Raw genomic sequence first — 20,979 nt, forward strand, 5'->3', positions numbered from 1 at the left:
CACACACACACACACACACACACACACACACACGAAAAAGGATTAAAAAAAAAAAACACTCATCATTTACATAAGTCATTTACATAAGCCAAATACACTGCCTGGCCAAAAAAAAAAAGTCGCTACCTGGATTTAAGTGCTATGATCTGGGGTTGCTGCTGTTGGTCAAGTCTAGGTTCAGCAACAGTATGTGCTCAAAGAATGAGGTCAGCTGACTACCTGAATATACTGAGTGACCAGGTTATTCCATCAATGGATTTTTTCTTCCCTGATGGCACGGGCAGGGGCGCCGCTCGCAATTTTGGGCCCTATGACAAAATATGAGGTTGGGCCCCCCTACCACACCAAAGCAGATCTCTGGGGGCCCCTAAAGTGCGTGGGCCCTCAGAATTGTCCTAACTTTCCCCCTCTTAGCGGCGCCACTGGGCATGGGCATATTCCAAGATGACAATGCCAGAATTCATCGGCTCAAATTGTGAAAGATTGTTTCAAGGAGCATGAGACATAATTTCCACACATGGATTGGCCACCACAGATTCCAGACCTTAACCCCATTGAGAATCTTTGGGATGTGCTGGAGAAGGCTCAGACTCTACCATCATCAATGCAAGATCTTGGTGAAAAATTAATGCAACACTGGATGGAAATAAATCTTGTGACACTGCAGAGGCTTATCGAAACAATGCCACAGCGAATGTGTGCCATAATCAAAGCTAAAGGCGGTGCAACAAAATATTAGAGTGTATGGCCTTTTTTTTTGGTGGAAACTTTTTTTTGGCCAGGCAATGTATATTTACATAAGCAAAATATATTTATTCACCTACTGTATTGAACAGTGCAAAGTCTCAAACACAGCTCTACTTATATGGTAACCAATTGTGATCATCAGGGGAAGCAATTAGTAATTAGTATTTCTTGATTGAAAACTCAGCAATTTGTAACTTACAAATGACCAGACAACAATCAGTCAAGTTGAAAATGCATGGACATAATGAATGATTCATTGATTAAACATTAAGATCAGTTGAATTAAATGACAGACAAATGTATTCAACTGAATGATAAGAGATGCAAATCAAAAATTTGATAGTGATAACATTATGAAAGGCAGTTACTGTGAATGAAACATTTATTTAGATGAAACACGTATTTTGTGTAGTGAAAAGGATATTTTGTGATTATGTGTATTGTACTAACACAATTGAAAATATGCTTAAATGTTTGAAAAAAGTGCACTTTTGATGATCTGTTGTGATATAAGTACTAGGAGTTTTGAAAATGTACCAATTGCTTGTGAAAACTGCGCCAAACCAATTAAAAAAAACTGTAAATGGAGCGTCAGTGTGTCATTGCATTGGTAGGTCATATAAACGGAGCGTCAGTGTGTCATTGCATTGGTAGTTCATATAAATGTAGTGTCAGTGTGTCATTGCATTGGTAGGTCATATAAATGGAGCGTCAGTGTGTCATTGCATTGGTAGTTCATATAAACGGAGCGTCAGTGTGTCATTGCATTGGTAGTTCATATAAACGGAGCGTCAGTGTGTCATTGCATTGGTAGGTCATAAATGGAGCGTCAGTGTGTCATTGCATTGGTAGGTCATATAAACGGAGCGTCAGTGTGTCATTGCATTGGTAGTTCATATAAATGTAGTGTCAGTGTGTCATTGCATTGGTAGGTCATATAAATGGAGCGTCAGTGTGTCATTGCATTGGTAGTTCATATAAACGGAGCGTCAGTGTGTCATTGCATTGGTAGGTCATAAATGGAGCGTCAGTGTGTCATTGCATTGGTAGGTCATATAAATGGAGCGTCAGTGTGTCATTGCATTGGTAGGTCATATAAACGGAGCGTCAGTGTGTCATTGCATTGGTAGTTCATATAAATGTAGCGTCAGTGTGTCATTGCATTGGTAGGTCATATAAACGGAGCGTCAGTGTGTCATTGCATTGGTAGTTCATATAAACGGAGCGTCAGTGTGTCATTGCATTGGTAGGTCATATAAATGGAGCGTCAGTGTGTCATTGCATTGGTAGGTCATATAAACGGAGCGTCAGTGTGTCATTGCATTGGTAGTTCATATAAATGTAGTGTCAGTGTGTCATTGCATTGGTAGGTCATATAAATGGAGCGTCAGTGTGTCATTGCATTGGTAGGTCATATAAATGGAGCGTCAGTGTGTCATTGCATTGGTAGGTCATATAAATGGAGCGTCAGTGTGTCATTGCATTGGTAGGTCATATAAATGGAGGGTCAGCATTGGTAGTTCATATAAATGGAGCGTCAGTGTAAATTTCCTTTAAACAAATCTGTATTTTAGATTATCTTACATTTTTATTTCATGGTATCTTGTCATTTATATTCTGTGTTTTGTTAATTGAAAACATTTTCTTTGATTTATTCGGAGCAAACAACTTATCTGAAAAATGTAAAACAGTTTTTATTTATTACTTTATTTATATTTTGTTGTAAGCATTCATCACTGATGGTGGAAAGTCTGCACTACAACAAGGGGGCTCTTTTAGTGAGCTTATGAGTTTTTTATATTATAAACTTGATTGTTTATCATGTGGAAGACCATTTCCGTTGGCAGGAGTGCAGCAAAAGCAAGTGTGAAACCTTCAGTTTAGGAATGTTTGTGGATGTTAAATAAACTTTATTTCATTTAATATACTGTTGTTATGCCTTTTTTTCAATATTTTATTCTGATCGCAAGAATTGTTTTATTAATGCTAACATTAGTATTACACGTTAAAGAGGTCTAAATAAATTTTTTATGTTGACTTAAGGGGAGACACTACAGGTGAATAGGGTAAAATTTTTAACTAGCAGATATCATCATGAAACTTTCCCAGTTGATTACCTACATTAAGATGAGAAAAAAATGTATTACAAAGTTTCTGTAATTTTATGTTTAAATATGCAAATTATGCGCTAATTTGCCTATATTTAAAAAAAATGAAATCTCAGAATTGGATAAAGCCAGGTTCAAAATTATTTTTTCATTGTGTTCACATATTAGATGCGAAAAAATTACAGAGGGATTTATGGATATCTACTTTTGTTATATGAATATACTGTCAATAGCCTTAAAAATGTATTTTCGCCATGTTTTTTAGAATAAGATGTTATAGAAATCAGGCTAGGAATAATATATTTACCTCTGTAATTGTCTCCATAATATAACTAGGTACAAGACTGGAAAGTTTGGTGTATATAGGTGCTACTGAAGTGGAGATTTCGGACTTGGAGTATGAGAGAAAAGTCATTTTGAGAAAATGGGCTTTAAAGATTTATATTGTAAAAATTCCACACATTTTTATATGAAAACATTGCTAACAAGCAAAACAACTGGCCAAGTAATTGTTTATAACAATGTAGACCAGGAACAATGACTACTGAATAAAACAAAATTGCCAAACAAGACCTTCAACTAACCACAGGGAACCACAAATACAGACACAAACTTATCATCAGAACTGCAACTCTAGTCATCTATGTCCATCGGAACACAAAGTTCACTTAAAGGGTTGAAAGCCTAGCTCACCGTGCCTGCACCATATGTAGGCCTCTTACCCCTCTCTTGCTGATGCCTTTTCAGCTTTTTAGCTGTGCTAAGAGTCTTTCTGAAATGTTTTACACTCTCACCCTTACAAAAATGTCCAGTGGTAATCCTGTGGTACTGCAACAGTACAACATAAATTTACCACACAACAAATGAGCATAGCTAAATATGACAGGATTACCACAGCATTTTCTGTTGTACAGTATCACAAGAATTTACCATTAAATGCTATATGTGGTTTTTCTGTTGTTCTTTTTGTGGTAATACAACACAAGCTAAATATGACAGGATTACCATAGCACTTTTCTGCGGTACAGTATCACAAGAATTTACCATCAGATGGCATATGTTGTTTTTCTGTTGTTCTTTTGTGGTAATACAACACAAGCTAAATATGACAGGATTACCATAGCACTTTTCTGCAGTACAGTATCACAAGAATTTACCATCAGATGGCATATGTTGTTTTTCTGTTGTTCTTTTGTGGTAATACAACACAAGCTAAATATGACAGGATTACCATAGCACTTTTCTGCAGTACAGTATCACAAGAATTTACCATCAGATGGCATATGTTGTTTTTCTGTTGTTCTTTTGTGGTAATACAACACAAGCTAAATATGACAGGATTACCATAGCACTTTTCTGCAGTACAGTATCACAAGAATTTACCATCAGATGGCATATGTTGTTTTTCTGTTGTTCTTTTGTGGTAATACAACACAAGCTAAATATGACAGGATTACCATAGCACTTTTCTGCGGTACAGTATCACAAGAATTTACCATCAGATGGCATATGTTGTTTTTCTGTTGTTCTTTTGTGGTAATACAACACAAGCTAAATATGACAGGATTACCATAGCACTTTTCTGCGGTACAGTATCACAAGAATTTACCATCAGATGGCATATGTTGTTTTTCTTCTTCTTCTTTTTTTTTTTTTTTTGTATGGTAAAACCAAATTTTTGAAGTAGATATAATTATGATAGAATTATTACAGCACTTTCTGTTGTACAGTATCACAAGAATTTACCATTAAATGCTATATGTGTTTTTTCTGTTGTTCTTTTGTGGTAATACTTACACAAGCTAAATACAATTTATTACCATAGCACTTTTCTGCTGTACAGTATCACAAGAATTTACCATTAGATGGTATATGTGGTTTTTCTTTTCTTTTCTTTTTTTGTATTCTAAAACCAAAGTTTTGAAGCAGAGATAATTATGATAGGATTACTACAGCACTTTTTGTTGTTGTGCACTATCACAGGAGTACTTCGTCTTAAAGTCGTTTATCGATTTATAGATTAAAACACACTTAACTTAATTACAAAATTATTATTATTATTATTTTTATTAAATGCTTTAGAGATGTAAAACCTTTTCCCTGTCATTGTTATTTATTTAGTTGTATTACTATTTTAAATAATATTTATATTCTTTTTTTAGGCCAACCATGGACTTTGTTTATAATTTAAAAATGTTCCCTTCCTCTAAATTATATGACAATTTCTGACTGTGTGTTTGTTCTGCACCCCAAAAATAGAATGGTATCTGTCTGTAACAGAGCTAATAAAATGCTTTCAACAGATTTAGGGTTTAGGAATTATGTGGCAATTGCAAAAACTGATACCTCAGTATGACATGGTAAACTTTTGGCAAAATATGATTTTTAATGTTATAATCGTGATTTTATGTCCAAATATAAATCCAGAAGCAAAATTTTGTGTGTAGAATGAACATATTGATCTTCTGCTGACATCTGGTTCTGAAATAAGTGAGTTACACTTTTGTGATATTTTATTAACTGATTTGTTATATTTTTAAAAATAGTTTTACATACATTAAATATGTATGTATGTATATTTATTTATTTATTTATTGGGGGCCTTGGAAATATAACAAGGTATAATTACCTAAATGTACATCTCAGATGATAAAAATTAAATGAATAAAACTGTTATAAATATAACTTTGACTATTTTACACCTCACGTGCGAAGCCCGCGAAAGAACCAGAGGCTATTTAAGTCGCGATCAGTTGGTTCACGTCATGCGCACAGCCGGACTTGATTGAGTGGACATCGCTCGACGGAAGAGCTTTCCTCAGGTAAAGTATTTTTGTGTACGTAAGTGTAAAATCAACGGACTGTTATTTGAATGTACAATATCTAAAACTACTGTTTACATAAACAAGTCTCTTTCCGTCTTTATTTTTATGGCCCGCTCTCCAGCACCGTTGATTACCGTTAATGCCGTTATCTGTTTGACGTCATTGGCGCAGATCTGCTAGAATGGAGAAAACCTCACATTCATGTCGGTCAAGGTAACGTTAGTTAAAAAATATATTAATTTTACAATTATCAACAGTAACATTTTCACATTTAAATTGTGTTGTCTCACAGATTTGAGAGAGCGCGCGACACTGAGGCACACACTGAACGCGCACGCTCTCTCTCTCTCTCTCTCTCTCTCTCTCTCTCTCTCTCTCTCTCTCTCTCTCTCTCTCTCTCTCCATGCGTTTGAGATAGAGCGAGCAAGAGACGGAAAGACTCACAAACCAGTGTACAGAGATAATAATAATAATTCTTGGTTTTTTTTTTTACAACAAAGAATTACAATAAAAGTCAACCTTTAGACCTGCATATACAGGGAAGAAAAAAGTCATATACAAGTAAAATAATTAATTTTAATAATGAAAATATTATATATTTTTTGTTCTTTTTTATCAGATTGTCATCCGATTGTTGTAAGTGATCAATCTAGTCATTCTGCATCTTGGATTTGCCATGTTCAACACACTGATGAGTAAATAATCACCTATTAAAAATCAGTACATTTTAATTTGTACAGATATATACATTGTCTGACTCATTTCTTTGTTTTTGTGTCAGTAGCAGCTGAACCCCAAAGGCTCCAGAGCATTGAGCATCTTTGGCTTTGTAGGTATGTGGTGAAGGCGCTGGCGGGAATCGACTCTTGAGGAAGGTTGGATCTGTGCTCTTAACTTTTCAACGACAGTCATCACTGGTTTCAAAGTAAGTGTTTTATATATATTGTAAATGTGTTTTAAGAAGGCTTTTGAAAAAAATGTGGTTGTTTCTAGTCTTCTTATGGAATAATTGTAAGACTGGAGTTCCATTACTGGAGCGTTGCAGTTTTACTGTACTATACTGCATTACAATTTGTGGTAGGTTTACATAGTAATGAACTGTAATGTTTTTGATGGAGGATTAAACTTTGACATTTTCTTTTCTTTCAGGTTAGGTGCCAGCATGATTTGGCAGTGTAAGTTGTGTCACATGACCCTTCAGAAATCATTCTAATATACTTATTTTTTTTTTTTAAATGTTAATTAAGTTTCAGCTTTGCTCCACAGCAGTAAATTACGCTTTAAAATGTATTTTACAAACAGTTTAAACAGTTATTTTAACATTTGTTGACACTGTTAGTGTTTTTAGTTTTTACTGTATTTTTGAGCACATAAATGCAGCCTTGGTGAGCTGAAGAGTCTTCCTTGCAAACATTTACAAATTGTAATGTCTACAAACTAGACAAGTACTGTATGTCATTATGTGAGTAATGTTGTAAATAATGTTTAGTTTCTTACACAGACCAATTGTTTTATTTCATTTCAGAAGACCTCACTACATTGAAAAAGCACAAGTGGACCACCAAGGATGTTAGTGACCAAGGGATCATGGGTCTTTAGTGTTCTACTAAAGAAAGTAAGTTTCTAACTTTTATTTAAGGAACTAGGCTTTTTTTAGGCTTTGAGTTTGTATTATTGGTTCCTGCTTTCTGGGTGTTTAAGTTTAATGTACAATGACAAAATATTAGTTTTATAAAAATGTAGTTTTATAAAATGTTATAAAAAGTAATAGGGATCATGAAAATTGCATGTTATTTTTTATTTATTTAGTACTGACCTGAATATTTCACAAAACAGATGTTTATTTAAATTCCACAGGACTGAATTTATAAAAATGACTCCATGAATATGCAAACAAGAAAAATGTACACATTCAAAACATTCCTGTTCAAAAGTTTACACCCCATGCATTGTGTTGCCTACTATTACAAAAGGTGAAAACATTTACTGACACTTATTTATGAGTCCCTCAATTGTTCTCATTGTTAAATCAATGGATCGCAATTACACATTACAATTACGCATTACATTTGTACTACTTAAACTTTTCAACACGGCACTTGCTCTCTGCAATCTGACTTTGCTGCAACATGGAACCTTTGCATTATTGACACACTATTGCCCTATTTATTACTGTAAAGTTACTTTGACACAACCTGTTGTGTAAATACCATGATGTTAGACTTGATATTGGTTAGTTGGTTATTAATTTCTGTTTGTATCTCTCTCTTTTTTTTATTCAGGAGGAGTCAGATGAACCAGATCTTGGAGATGTTCCGGGGATAGTTTGCTAGATCTCTTTCACTAGCATGCTATTATTACAGCTTTAAGTGAGAGTGCTTTTGCTCAGACCCCTGCAGAATCAGGCCTGGGCTTGGCCAACCGCTTCAAACTGCAACACAGCTGACTTCAGGGATTCTCATCTTTTGAATGGGTGACACTTGTTTGCACAATTACTGTCTGCTCTAATTTTTTGGCATTATATATGCACCCAGCATTATCACTAACAGCTGTTATTGAATGTAAACATGTAACAAGAAATCATTTTGTAAAGTGTTTGCATTTTGTTATTTTATTGTTGCTGCTGTCTTGTCCTTTTCAGTTTGAAGCCAGATATCCTTGTACACATTGCCTTTACAGGTTTGCCTTGATAAAACACATTTACTTGACTCTTGTTAGTGATGAGGCTGGGCAATTTAGGGCAAAAACGCTTTTGTTTTAAAAGGTTAAAAGACTTGTATTTAATTTATCAAGGTGTATTAAATTACATCTACATTTGATATTTGTTAATGAAATGCTTTTGCATTTTGAGGTTGTAAAAGTTTTGTGGTATTGTGGAAAATGTTTAAACTCTACAGTGTGTAGAAACTGATTTTCCACAATTAACAATATATTGTTGTATTTTAAATATTAATTTTCACTGTGTTAAATGGCGAAGAAGCGGTTAAGAAAATTCTGTTCAATAAAAGTCATTAAGTTTGAGTTAATTGTACTCAATGTTTTCAGGGTTTACAGTGTACCCTCACTTGAAAGGTTGAAGGAATACCACAGAGTACTCCAAAAATATAACAATTAAAGGCCGCAGGTTTATTACAAGAAATTCCTATTATTACTGCAGAAATATGGCTATATAACACAAGAATATTACAGCAATATTACATACTGTACAACACAGAATCCTGTGGTAAATACTATAGAAATGTTAAAGTAATACCACACATTACCACAAGAATATTACAGGAATATTACATGCGGTACAACAAAATCATGTGGTAAGTACTACACTGTAAAAAATAAATGTATTTTTACAGAGAAAAAACAGTAGAATTTTACAGTCAAATCACAGTTTGATCAGAACTGTGAATTTCCATAAATATGCATACATTGACACCAAATGTACATTTTACCTGTTGTTTAACTGATTATGTGTGTTACTGAAAAAAAATGGCATTTTCCTTTAATTAAAAGTAATTGTTATATATTAGTAACCTTACATGTCCTTAAAAAAACGTTCATATATCATATTTTTTCAGAGTTGGGAAAAATGTATTTTTACAAATTAAAAACAGTAGAATTTTACAGTCAAATCACATTTGGATCAGAACTGTAAATTTCCATAAAAATGCATACATTGACACCAAATGTAGCCTACATGTTGTCAGCTATTTAACTGGTTTTAATATGTGTTACTGGAAAGCGTAATTTGCGGCGGCACGGGTGAGACGTCCGCACCACTTTTGCCAAAGGAGCCACTTTGTCCCCACCACTTTTTCAAACACCTCGCTGCACGGATGTACCCAGTAACGATTTTAGGTAGCTGAGAATTCATATAATTCGTTTCTTAAAGAGGTGATCAGGCGCTGGAATGTGTTGTTTCTGAAAACATACTGACTGCTCGTTGCCGCCGTTATCAGTGGCTGAAGGCAACAGTCAGTGTTCCCTTGTGGCTCGTGCGCAGTCTTCACAGTTCACGCAAACGAGCGCTTTAATCAGTCACTTAACACTATTGCAGAGACCCTGATTTTGTTGTGGTGAAATGACAACATAAATGCACACAAACATGTTTGTATTCTTGATATACAATCATGGATCAACATCTTTGGTTTTTAATGATGATTATTTAATGAAAAAAAAAACATAATCGACCTTGGACTCGAACTTTCAAGCACCTGGCAGCATCTACAGTACAAAGACTCAGCCACCAGCCCATCGGAAAGCTAGTCACACACATGATAAAAATTAGATCTGTGGCATCGGAACCATTGTACGTGGGTGGGACAAGACCCACCCACTTTTAAAGACCAATGATATTGGACCCACCCACTTTTACCGTCTCTAATTCAACAAATATGTCTGTGCACTTTTCAGAGCGCCATCAGACTCAGTCAAATCCATTGTATGAGGAATGCTTTAATAAATTAAATTTCATTTAGCCTTAAATTACATGCTGCTGTTTCCTAAAAATTATTCCACTTGGCTTATTCAGAGTCCATACAGTGGCGTAGCGCACTAGTCGCTCAAGTCTGCTGCACTCCTGAGACAGTAAACAAAGCAGCTTAACTTCTGCTCAGATACACCTAACCCTACCTAATACTTTATTTCAACTTTTCGATTATTTCATTCATTTTTATTGAAAACAAATGCCTTTCCGATGTGATATGATAAGTGAAAAGGAAGACGATTTCGAAAACGATTTCACCAAAAGGCGGACGCGAACTCGGGTCTCCCGCGTCAAAAACAATTTGTTACGCATCTTACCACTTACGCCACTGAAAATGCTTTTAAATTGTTATCTTTTGTAATATTTGTAAAGATGGCCTATTTGCATTGTGTAAAAAGACAAATTAAATAAAAGGCACCAGACTACAGAAAATGGCATATACCACAGTATATTGTTTTCTGGGGAAGGACCCACCCACATTTATTTTGCTTCTGACGCCCAAGGATCTGTCAATAAAATAAAATAAATATATAATTGAAACAATGGGCGTCGGAAGCAAAATAAATGTGGGTGGGTCCTCCCCCAGAAAAAAAAATACTGTAGTATAGTGCATTTTCTGTAGTCTGGTGCCTTTTAGTTAATGTCTTTTTACACAGTGCAAATAGGCCGTATTTACAAATACTACAAATGACGACAGTACTGAACATTCTCAGTGGCGTAAGTGATAATACGAGTAACTAAAGATTCTGACGCGAGAGACCCGAGTTCGTGTCCGTGAAGTCGTTTTCGAAATTGTCTCCCTTTTTACTTCTCATATCACATCGGAAAGGCATTTGTTTTCAGTAAAAATTAATGAAATAATCGAAAAGTTGAAATAAAGTATCGGGTAGGGTTAGGTGTATCTGAGCAGAAGGTAGGCCCTACTCTGCTTGGTTTACTTTGCTGTGTCTCGGGAGTGCAGCAGACGCGAGAGAAAACCCGGAATGAGTTTAATTTATATGGACTCCGAATGAGCCGAGTGGAATGGATTTGAGGAAACGGCAGCGTGTAATTTAAGGCTGTAGCTAAATGGAGTTTAATTTATTAGGGCATTCATCATACAATCTGACGGCACTCTGAAAAGTTACATATTTGCTGAATTAGAGATTGTAAAAGTGGGTGGGTCCTGTCCCACCCACGTAAATTCCGACGCCCATGATTGAAACCGATTTCTGTAGCTACATGTTATTTTTTTCTGCAATCGTTATTGCACAAATTTTATAAAACACCTTCTTGGCAGAGACCATTTACACTAGCTCCACCCACGTCTGGTTGGCATAGACAACACTACAAAACTAGAACGAGATTGCTAAAGTCTCGGCTGGCATAGGGTGTACGGCGTGAAGCCATTGATACAAACGACCGGTGTTCAAATCTTCTGTTTGCTAAAGTACTCTCTTTTCCTATCAAATAGAAAAGACATTAATTAAAATGAAAGAAATATATATATGAAAAAAATATATATATTTTTAAGTTTATAAAGGCAAAGTACTACAAATACATATACAGTGAGGTCAAGCTAAAAAAGATAATTGCCCATGCCTTTTCATTGAGATCATGAACACCCTAAAAATAATGAAATAACTCATTTAAAAATGCTTTGAAAGTTACATTTTATTGCACCTTCACAATATACACCAAAACAGAAAACAGCTTTTGTATTCTTAATCACATTTTATGGTCAATGGCACTTCACAGGTCAAGTATTTATCTTAACATCAAAAAGTAAATTCCATTGCATTCACAATTTGGGAGGCATAGCTAATCATTTCCAGCAAAAGTCATGCTTCAAGACACAAATGTGTAGCTACATTTAAAAAAATTAAAATAAATTAATAAAAATAAAAATTAGCCTGTCGGGCCTGGATACTAATAATATAGAATAGTACTAGTTTTGAAGGAACAAGGCGTTACAGTCCAAAAAGTTTGGCCTGTACTGTGGAGACGAATGTCACGTTTCTGAATGCCTGCATCTGTGGGGGACACAAAGAGTTATAGTTAAAACAAACCAAAAGAGTGGAAACAAATGAACATTTACAAAATTATCTAATTTGAGGCCACACACTCCTCACATTTATTTCAGTTACTCAAAACATTGGTGTACTTTGTCAGTGATGAATGATAAACACAGGCAATAAAGTCAAGTGCTGCTCTGTATACAAAACAGCATAGAGCTCCCTGCTCAAAATAAAAGACTATACCTGTTATTCTCCCCAGTCAAATGCAGCAATTTTTGATGTGAGACTCAATACTTTTGGGTTGACAGAGTACACTCGCTTTTTCTCTCCCTTTTCCACCTTGGTACCTTTATGAGGATTTATCCTGAAGATGCACCTTTAACACACACACACACACACACACACACACACACACACACACACACACACACACACACACACACACACACACACACACACACACACACACACACACACACACACACTAGTTACAATAACCTTAATTTCTGCACATTTCTTAACCTAGTGAATGCAGCCTATGACTTACCTTTGCAAGAATTCTAGCGTGGCCCCCAGTTCAACAGGGTAACTTATGTTCAATATGTAATAGAGGGAAAACATCAGATACAGGGCCTCAGTAAAATTCAAAAGATGTTCATTTACAATCATCTGGTCTACTGCTACCATGTAAACACTGGCTGTCAGTGGGTTCTCTCCTGTGAACAAACAAATACCAGCAAGCAAGATTTACAAAAGGTGAATTCTGCAGATTTCATATTAAGTCAACCACAATCAGTAATTGTGGTGTAAGCTTGTCAAATTAAGTGATCATATTAAATGATACCCACCACACACTATTATACATGGAGTAGGTGGAAGCTGCTCTGGGCATATATCGTTTGGAACACAAGTGTCTTCAACCATCACAAGAAACCGGTCTCCGTCATTTTTGAAATGGGCGAGCAACAACATCACTGCCCCACAAACATGATCTCCTCCAGTTCGAATCTTGGTGAGGATTCTTCCTGCTCTGCTTGCCCTCTCTGTGCACTGAAACTGAAACTACTCAGATATTCTTCTGAATTTACTGGTAGTGGCTTCTTCAAAGCTGTCGTTCATGTCAATGCCAGTGAGTTCTTTGAAATGTGCTTTCATTCCTGCAGTCTGGAAAACAACATGGATACTGAGCATTCGCTTCATGTCTGTGTAAGATCTGATGACCAGTGTTGGGAGTAACGCATTACAAAAGTAATATGTTACAGTAGTTTATTACTTTTTGCTGTAACGCGGTAATATAACGCATTACTAATACAATTTGGGTAATAATATTACTCGTTACAATCTCAGTAACGCAAGTTACATCAACATATTTTAACTCAACATTAATTTGTGAATTTAAAAAAGTCCACAAGTAAAATATTTTGTCTTCCTGTTGCTGGAATTCGATGGCTGAGATGACTGCAGAGACGGATTCTACATTTATGAGATGGACGCACTCCCGTTATGGAGAAACAGCACGAGTAACTCCTAGAAACATCTAGACTGGTGCCAGTAACACTAAACTAATGATGAGAGCTGCGGAGTCGGAGAAGAGAAAAAATGACGGACGAGCGCATAAGCAACAAAAATTAAGCTAAAAATGACTAAATCTGTTTTTATTAAATCATAGTCCGCATATAAAATGAATACGCGAAATATATCAGATTTTCAAAAAGAAAAGACTGAGTGACATATGCTGCTGAGTTTGGTTCACTTTTGTGTGGAGTGGCGCTCTACGAAAGTTCACGGAAAGGAAACCAAGATGACAGAAATAAAAGTAAACACACTGCAGTTATAAATTATCTGTATGACCAAAAATGACGGAGTTATTCCGCTATTCGATTGCCCCGGCGCCTCACGCACACACAGCGTTGCAAAAGTTGCAGTCTGTTAATTATAAGAATAAAATACAGTCACTGGTCAAATGAAATAGTGCGTACTGCATAGTATCCGTGCCGTCAGCCTGAGCTCGGGCCAAACACATATTTGCTCATGTGAGGAGGATGTTTTATAAGCCCGTTAAGTACAAATCCTGGTTTACATAATAGTTTAGCATTCAAATACATCACGAATATGGACACATTTAATTGGATTGATGCAGAATGAGAGAGGTAGGCTGCACGAGAACAACACCGTTTGTTTTTAGTTTCGCTTTTACCCTCATTCGTTTTGGCTTGTTTAGCAACTTGTATTCTTCATTCTTGTTTTGTTCTGAAAACCATTTAAAATAGCCTATAGGCTATTCATTGTGTTTAATGATTGTACATTATAACACTTCACTTTATTTACCGGTGTTATTTCTGAAAGTATTAATGAGTTTTGTGCTTATCTGTGTTTAACCTAAACTACAACGTAACATTAATAGACATACCGGTAGGCCTACCTAAATATGTTTTTATAATTTTATGCTAGCTATCCTAAACTTAATGTATAATGAGCAGCTATAAACTTTTTTTTTGGCATTTTATAATCTGTGGATATTTTGATGAAAGTAACTCAACAGTAACTTAAAAGTAGTGTAACGCATTACAATTTAGAGACAGTAATATTGTAATATAACTAATTACTATTAAAAGACAGTAACTAGTAATATATAATGTATTACGTTTTGGAAGTAACTTGCACAACACTGCTGATGACTAACATATCCCTTAACTGTCTTAAGAGAGCAATCACAAAATTTGCACCAATACATCAATATAGTTGAAGGTTACACACCTGATACAAAATAATTTGTCCATCCAATGAGTCTGCTTCCTTAAGTTCTAAAAAAAAATACTAATAAATACAGCAATGAACCAGAACCAGACTCTGCAGCAATAAAACAAAATAAATAAAAATAACTACACAGTTCTGTAGCCCAAATACCACTTGAAAACCTTGAAAAACAAACAGTCTACCAACTTGCATGAAACTTTCACGATCTAAACTGCAAGATGATTGGCTTACAATTTAAATCTAATGTAATTAGCCATTTCCACCTGTTTGCCATTAACGTTTAAACTAACGCTGAATGACAGGTCACTTGAATAAAAAAATACACTTACTTGGCATCAAGGTCCAGTGTTAATTTGTTGTCGTTCTGTCATTTTTGGCAGCAGAATATGTTACTTAATACGGTCATGTTCACACTTTACTTAGCCTACTTGAGAGAAACTTTTACTTACAGATTTTTTAAACGAATTGACGCCTGATTCCAAGCAAAGTAGCGAGCAACCCCGTGCAGTATGGAAAACATGCACCGTTCAACTTGTCACGTCATACAATAAAAACTATAAATGTGGCCGCAGGACTGGGGTGTTTTCAAATCATGCAACGAAAAGGATGGCCTAACCTCACTCCTAACCTTACTGTGACGTGAGCAAATCAGGTCCTACAGAGACCTTGTGTGCATTGCCTAATGTAGCCAACATGTGGTGTCAATAACGCTGTGTACATCCAGTCACGCTTTCCCATCAGAGCAGCTACCGTAATGTTTGTGCCAGCGCGGGAATAAAGGCTGCATTTTCATCTCCACTGGCAGGTAGTATCTTGATGAACTTTATAATAATTAAGTTATTGATGACGAACTTAATGATGAACTTGTCGCCTGTCGCTGCTTTTCTTACAGCATTGTTTAAATCAAAGATGGCGGTGGCCTTCATTTACATCAAAGACAGGACAATAACAATCCACAACACGTAGAGGTACGCAATTACCGGAAAATATTTTGTATTTTTGATTTTTAAATTGTCCCCAAAATCAGAACGAGGTCTGTGTCACACTGTCTAAATTTATTTGTAGCAACCCAAATATAGCTACCCTCTAATTGTGTAAACCTTTTTTTTTTTTTTAAAAAAAGAAGCACATCTCTCAAGGATACGTGGAGTAATGTAACAGAAAAGAGGAGGACACACATGGAAAATGGTATGCATGTTTAACCCCACTTTTACTTAAAATTGAAATTTTTACAATTGACATGTGTAATCTCTCTCTCTCTCTCTCTCTCTCTCTCTCTCTCTCTCTCTCTCTCTCTCTCTCTCTCTTTCTTTCTTTCTTTCTTTCTTTCTTTCTTTTTAAGGGACCAAGATGCAGAATGAATTGTATACCCATTGGTTTGTCCAAACCCTTGTGTGTGGAAGACTTGAAATACAATGATGATATTAATTGGATTTGTTGATGTTGTGTTTTATACAAAGATTTATAGCATAATGTTTTGAGATGTCTACTTTTTATTTATTTATTTTATTATTAATGGAATAAGTTTAAATTTTTAAATGATCTCATATTTTATTATGTGTTAGAACCTAGTGATAATTTTAAGCAATGTGCAAATGTTGGTATTGTTGTTTTTATATTTAAAATTGTTGTTATTTACAACAGAAAATGTATTGCATTACATGAAAATACAGGGGGACCAATTAATATAGATTGTCTGTAATAAATTCATTTTTGTTAGTGTGACATTTATGTGATGCACTTTAACAGCCTTAAAATGTCACAGATAAATGAAATTGTCATAGCTTCATGTAAAATAACAGCCAAAATCATGATACCATATGTATATTCTATTTAAAATCATTTTATGTTTATCATATTTATATTTAAAGTCATTTACATTTACTTTAAACTTGGGGTGGGAATTTTAAAATAAAGTGCTGTACATGTAATTCAAAATTATGGTCCATTTCAGTTCATTTTTTAAAATATTGGCTGACACAAGTTATTTCAATTTACAGTCAAAATCTGTTAAACAACAATTTAAACTTCATTTAAGTTTACAGTCAAAACATGCTTTCTTAAATAATGGGTTTACATGTTATGTATATCTACAGTCAAAGTTTTGTTAGTTAAGTAACTGTTTAACCATGTTTTTTTACATCTACAGTTAAAACATGTTTCATGAAATAAGGGTTTAAACATGTTATTTAAATTCACAGTCAAAGAATGGTATTTAATTTAATGGTCTGTGCGTGTTTCTTAATTACACAGATAAAACATGAAATTTCAGATTACAATTTAAGCATTTTTTGGCATTGTATAGTCAGTATACCATTTCTCGTATTGCTGTGTAAACACGTTACTTCAGTTAATGGTGTATCACCGTTATTCCCGTTAATGGCAAACGTTTGGCACCCTGTGCTGCCATGCAATACACCTTTTTTTTACGTGTTTTTTTTTTACAGTGTACAAAAAAAGTGAAAGTAATACCACACATTACCACAAGAATATTACAGGAATATTACATACTGTACAACAAAATCATGTGGTAAGTACTACAAAAAATGTGAAAGTAATACCACACATTACCACAAGAATATTACAGGAATATTACATACTGTACAACAAAATCATGTGATAAGTACTACAAAAAATGTGAAAGTAATACCACACATTACCACAAGAATATTACAGGAATATTACATACTGTACAACAAAATCATGTGGTAAGTACTACAAAAAATGTGAAAGTAATACCACACATTACCACAAGAATATTACAGGAATATTACATACTGTACAACAAAATTCTGTGGTAAAATGTCCCAAAAAACAACACAATACTACACAATTACCACACAAATCGTATGTGGTACTTTTGATGTGTTATCATATGGAATACCACAGGACATTTTTGTAAGGGCAGACTGGATGGATTCGGCTTTTATGATCCTCAGCATATCGGTTTCCCTGATTGTGGTGACGGAAACGACAGTGCTTTCCAGCCAAAGCTTATTCATAAAGGCAAGCATGGCAGAGGACCCCTCATTAAAAGTTAAAATGGCCATACTCGCAGCTGCCTTAACTCTACTCTTACCTACAAACACTGTTTTTGGACAGCGGGCCCAAATGACGGAGTTGAGGCACTCATTCGCATTTTGAGTGCCACCATGCTGCATGCGCTGCAGCAGGCTGTCACTTGACATGCGGTGGTATACAGGTATCAGCTTCTGGCCCACCTCCCAAGTTTCCTGCATGGAGCCTGTGGCTCTCTGGAGGTTCTCCAATTTCCTCCACCCTCCTATACCAACACCAGGACAGGTTGCACCAGGTGTGCAAGGGGACTTCGTCACAGGACATGCTATGGAGGAGACCAGCCCAGATCTCATTTTTCATTTTCTCTGTGGAACCCTGGTTATTTAAAATTGCCCCCCGTAATAATTTTGTAATGTTTAACATTTTTTGGCCGTTAATTTCCCCATCCTTTTCGCTGCCTCCTGCTCCATAGCCTTGCTTAAGCCCCTAAAATTTTGTGCACAGTCATGCGTTTCTCTCCAGCTGTCAATTTCCTCATCTGTAATCTTTCCCTCATGCCTGGCAGCTTCTTTAAGGGCACAAGCATGGCAATAGGAGGATAGAACCTCAAAGTCGATCACCAGTCCCGTAAAAATATCGATGCACACCCCGATCCCATAGTGTGATGTGAACCCTCTTTTCTGCCAAGTGCCATCAAAAGACACACTGATATTTATCACCACATCTGCATCCTCTCTCAGCATCTCTGCCACATCTGTATCAATATCTGCATAGGCCTGCCTGACCTGCTCCCTGGTCCTGTGAAGTGACTCAAGACCTCTCTCAAATTCTGCCGCTAATATGAAATGTGTATTGTATCAATAACTGTTCATTTTTGTTTTTATAGATACAGCACACAGAAATCTGTACTGTAAAAGTAAAACTGACCACCACAAAGCAACATAGTGAATGCGATGGCACTTTATTCTATTCTTATAAATCTTTTAAATAAATAAATATTTCATCGATACAAAACAAATATTGTTACAGAAATGTTATAATATGTTACAAGGTGGTAACAGCCACACGTATTGGGCTATTTCTGACATCAGAAATTCTACAGACTGCTTCAATTTTTGGGATAGGCTACAATCCTGTTTCCATTGCCTACCTGTCACTCTCTTGCCGTGCCTCTGATACGTTTTAAGGTGAAGGCCAGGGAGCCCCAACACCTTGCTGATTTTTCTGAGAGCTGCATTTCCCAATCCTAACTTGTGTGCCAAGAGGACCATTCGCACATTCACATCAAATGCAACGTCGTTTCTGGACTCATCCCGAAGTCGGGTAGACGTGTACACGCTCCTTGTCATCTTTACCCAGACAGCACTCTAGCAATAAACTGCTACAGAACCCTTGATTCTGTGGATCTATATAAATTTTTAGCCCTGACATACCACAATTTGGACAAGTTAAATCACCAATCAGCTCATTCAGTCGCGCAGCATGAACAAGCAGCCACTGTTGTGTAGAGTGCACTTTATTTATAGATTGGCTTATATCTAAACCACCCTGGTTTCCCATTGACAGCTTACGTTCAGATGCGCTTCCCGAGTGCATTTCACTGAGTAATCCATCACTAATTTTCCTTTCCCCCTTGCAAGTGACAAATGCGATGATTGACGCGAAGTCATTTTCATTCATTCACTCAAAAGATCCCGCGGAAAGCTAAACCAAACAAGGAAGCGTCAAAGCATACCATGTGACGATTCTGAACGAATCACGTTGTCAGAAATTATCTTCAGCCAATGAGATTGTGCATTTGCGCATATTTGGATCCGACAGCATTGTACAGAAGAGAGAGAGCTTTCCAGCAGTGTACGTGATGACTAGGTACAGGCAGAGATCGCAGAGCAGCATGTTGATTCAGCACCCTGATCCACCCTGGCCCCCCAAGCAGCACCCTGATCCACCATGGCACTTTGAGGTCCTTGATTTGACCTTCTATGTCTCCCTCAGTTAGCAGCCTCCAGGGGGCCAATAGAACGCCAACTTTTGTTGAATTTATGAGAAATCTACAGACGCAAACAGACAAAGTGCAGTAAAATAAAGACCTAAATGTGTATTTCTGACTTTTTTTCACCACAAGTCTAAAAGAAGACACGTTATTGAAGACAGATATCCAAAAATCTCAAAATTGACCAATAAAAAAAAACAATGTTTTTGCCTGTCGTGTCTCGCCATAAAGGTGAATTGAATGTCAGTTTGGTAAGTGGTTAAGGGCCAGGCTGAGTGCTGAGGCCGAGGCCATATAGGCTGCTCCGCCATGGCTTTCCAAGTTTCATGATCCACCATGTCTTCCTAAATGGTTTGCTCCACGACGGCTTCCCGAGCTTTTGTAATTCAACAATGGCTCCCCGAACTGTCTGTACAGCTCCCTGATCTGCCATGGCCCCCCAAGCAGCACTCTGATCCGCCATGGCCCCCCAAGCAGCACCCTGATCCACCATGGCCCCCCAAGCAGCACCCTGATCCACCATGGCCCCCCAAGCAGCACCCTGATCCACCATGGCCCCCCAAGCAGCACCCTGATACACCATGGCCCCCCAAGCAGCACCCTGATCCACCATGGCCCCCCAAGCAGCACCCTGATCCACCATGGCCTCCCAAGCAGCACTCTGATCCGCCATGGCCCCCCAAGCAGCACCCTGATCCACCATGGCCCCCCAAGCAGCACCCTGATCCACCATGGCCCCCCAAGCAGCACCCTGATCCACCATGGCCCCCCAAGCAGCACCCTGATCCACCATGGCCCCCCAAGCAGCACCCTGATACACCATGGCCCCCCAAGCAGCACCCTGATCCACCATGGCCCCCCAAGCAGCACCCTGATCCACCATGGCCTCCCAAGCAGCACTCTGATCCGCCATGGCCCCCCAAGCAGCACCCTGATCCACCATGGCCCCCCAAGCAGCACCCTGATCCACCCTGGCCCCCCAAGCAGCACCCTGATCCACCATGGCACTTTGAGGTCCTTGATTTGCCCTAGAGACCTTCTATGTCTCCCTCAG

Source organism: Garra rufa, chromosome 1, assembly GCF_049309525.1.
Source record: "Garra rufa chromosome 1, GarRuf1.0, whole genome shotgun sequence".
Lineage (NCBI taxonomy): Eukaryota > Metazoa > Chordata > Actinopteri > Cypriniformes > Cyprinidae > Garra > Garra rufa.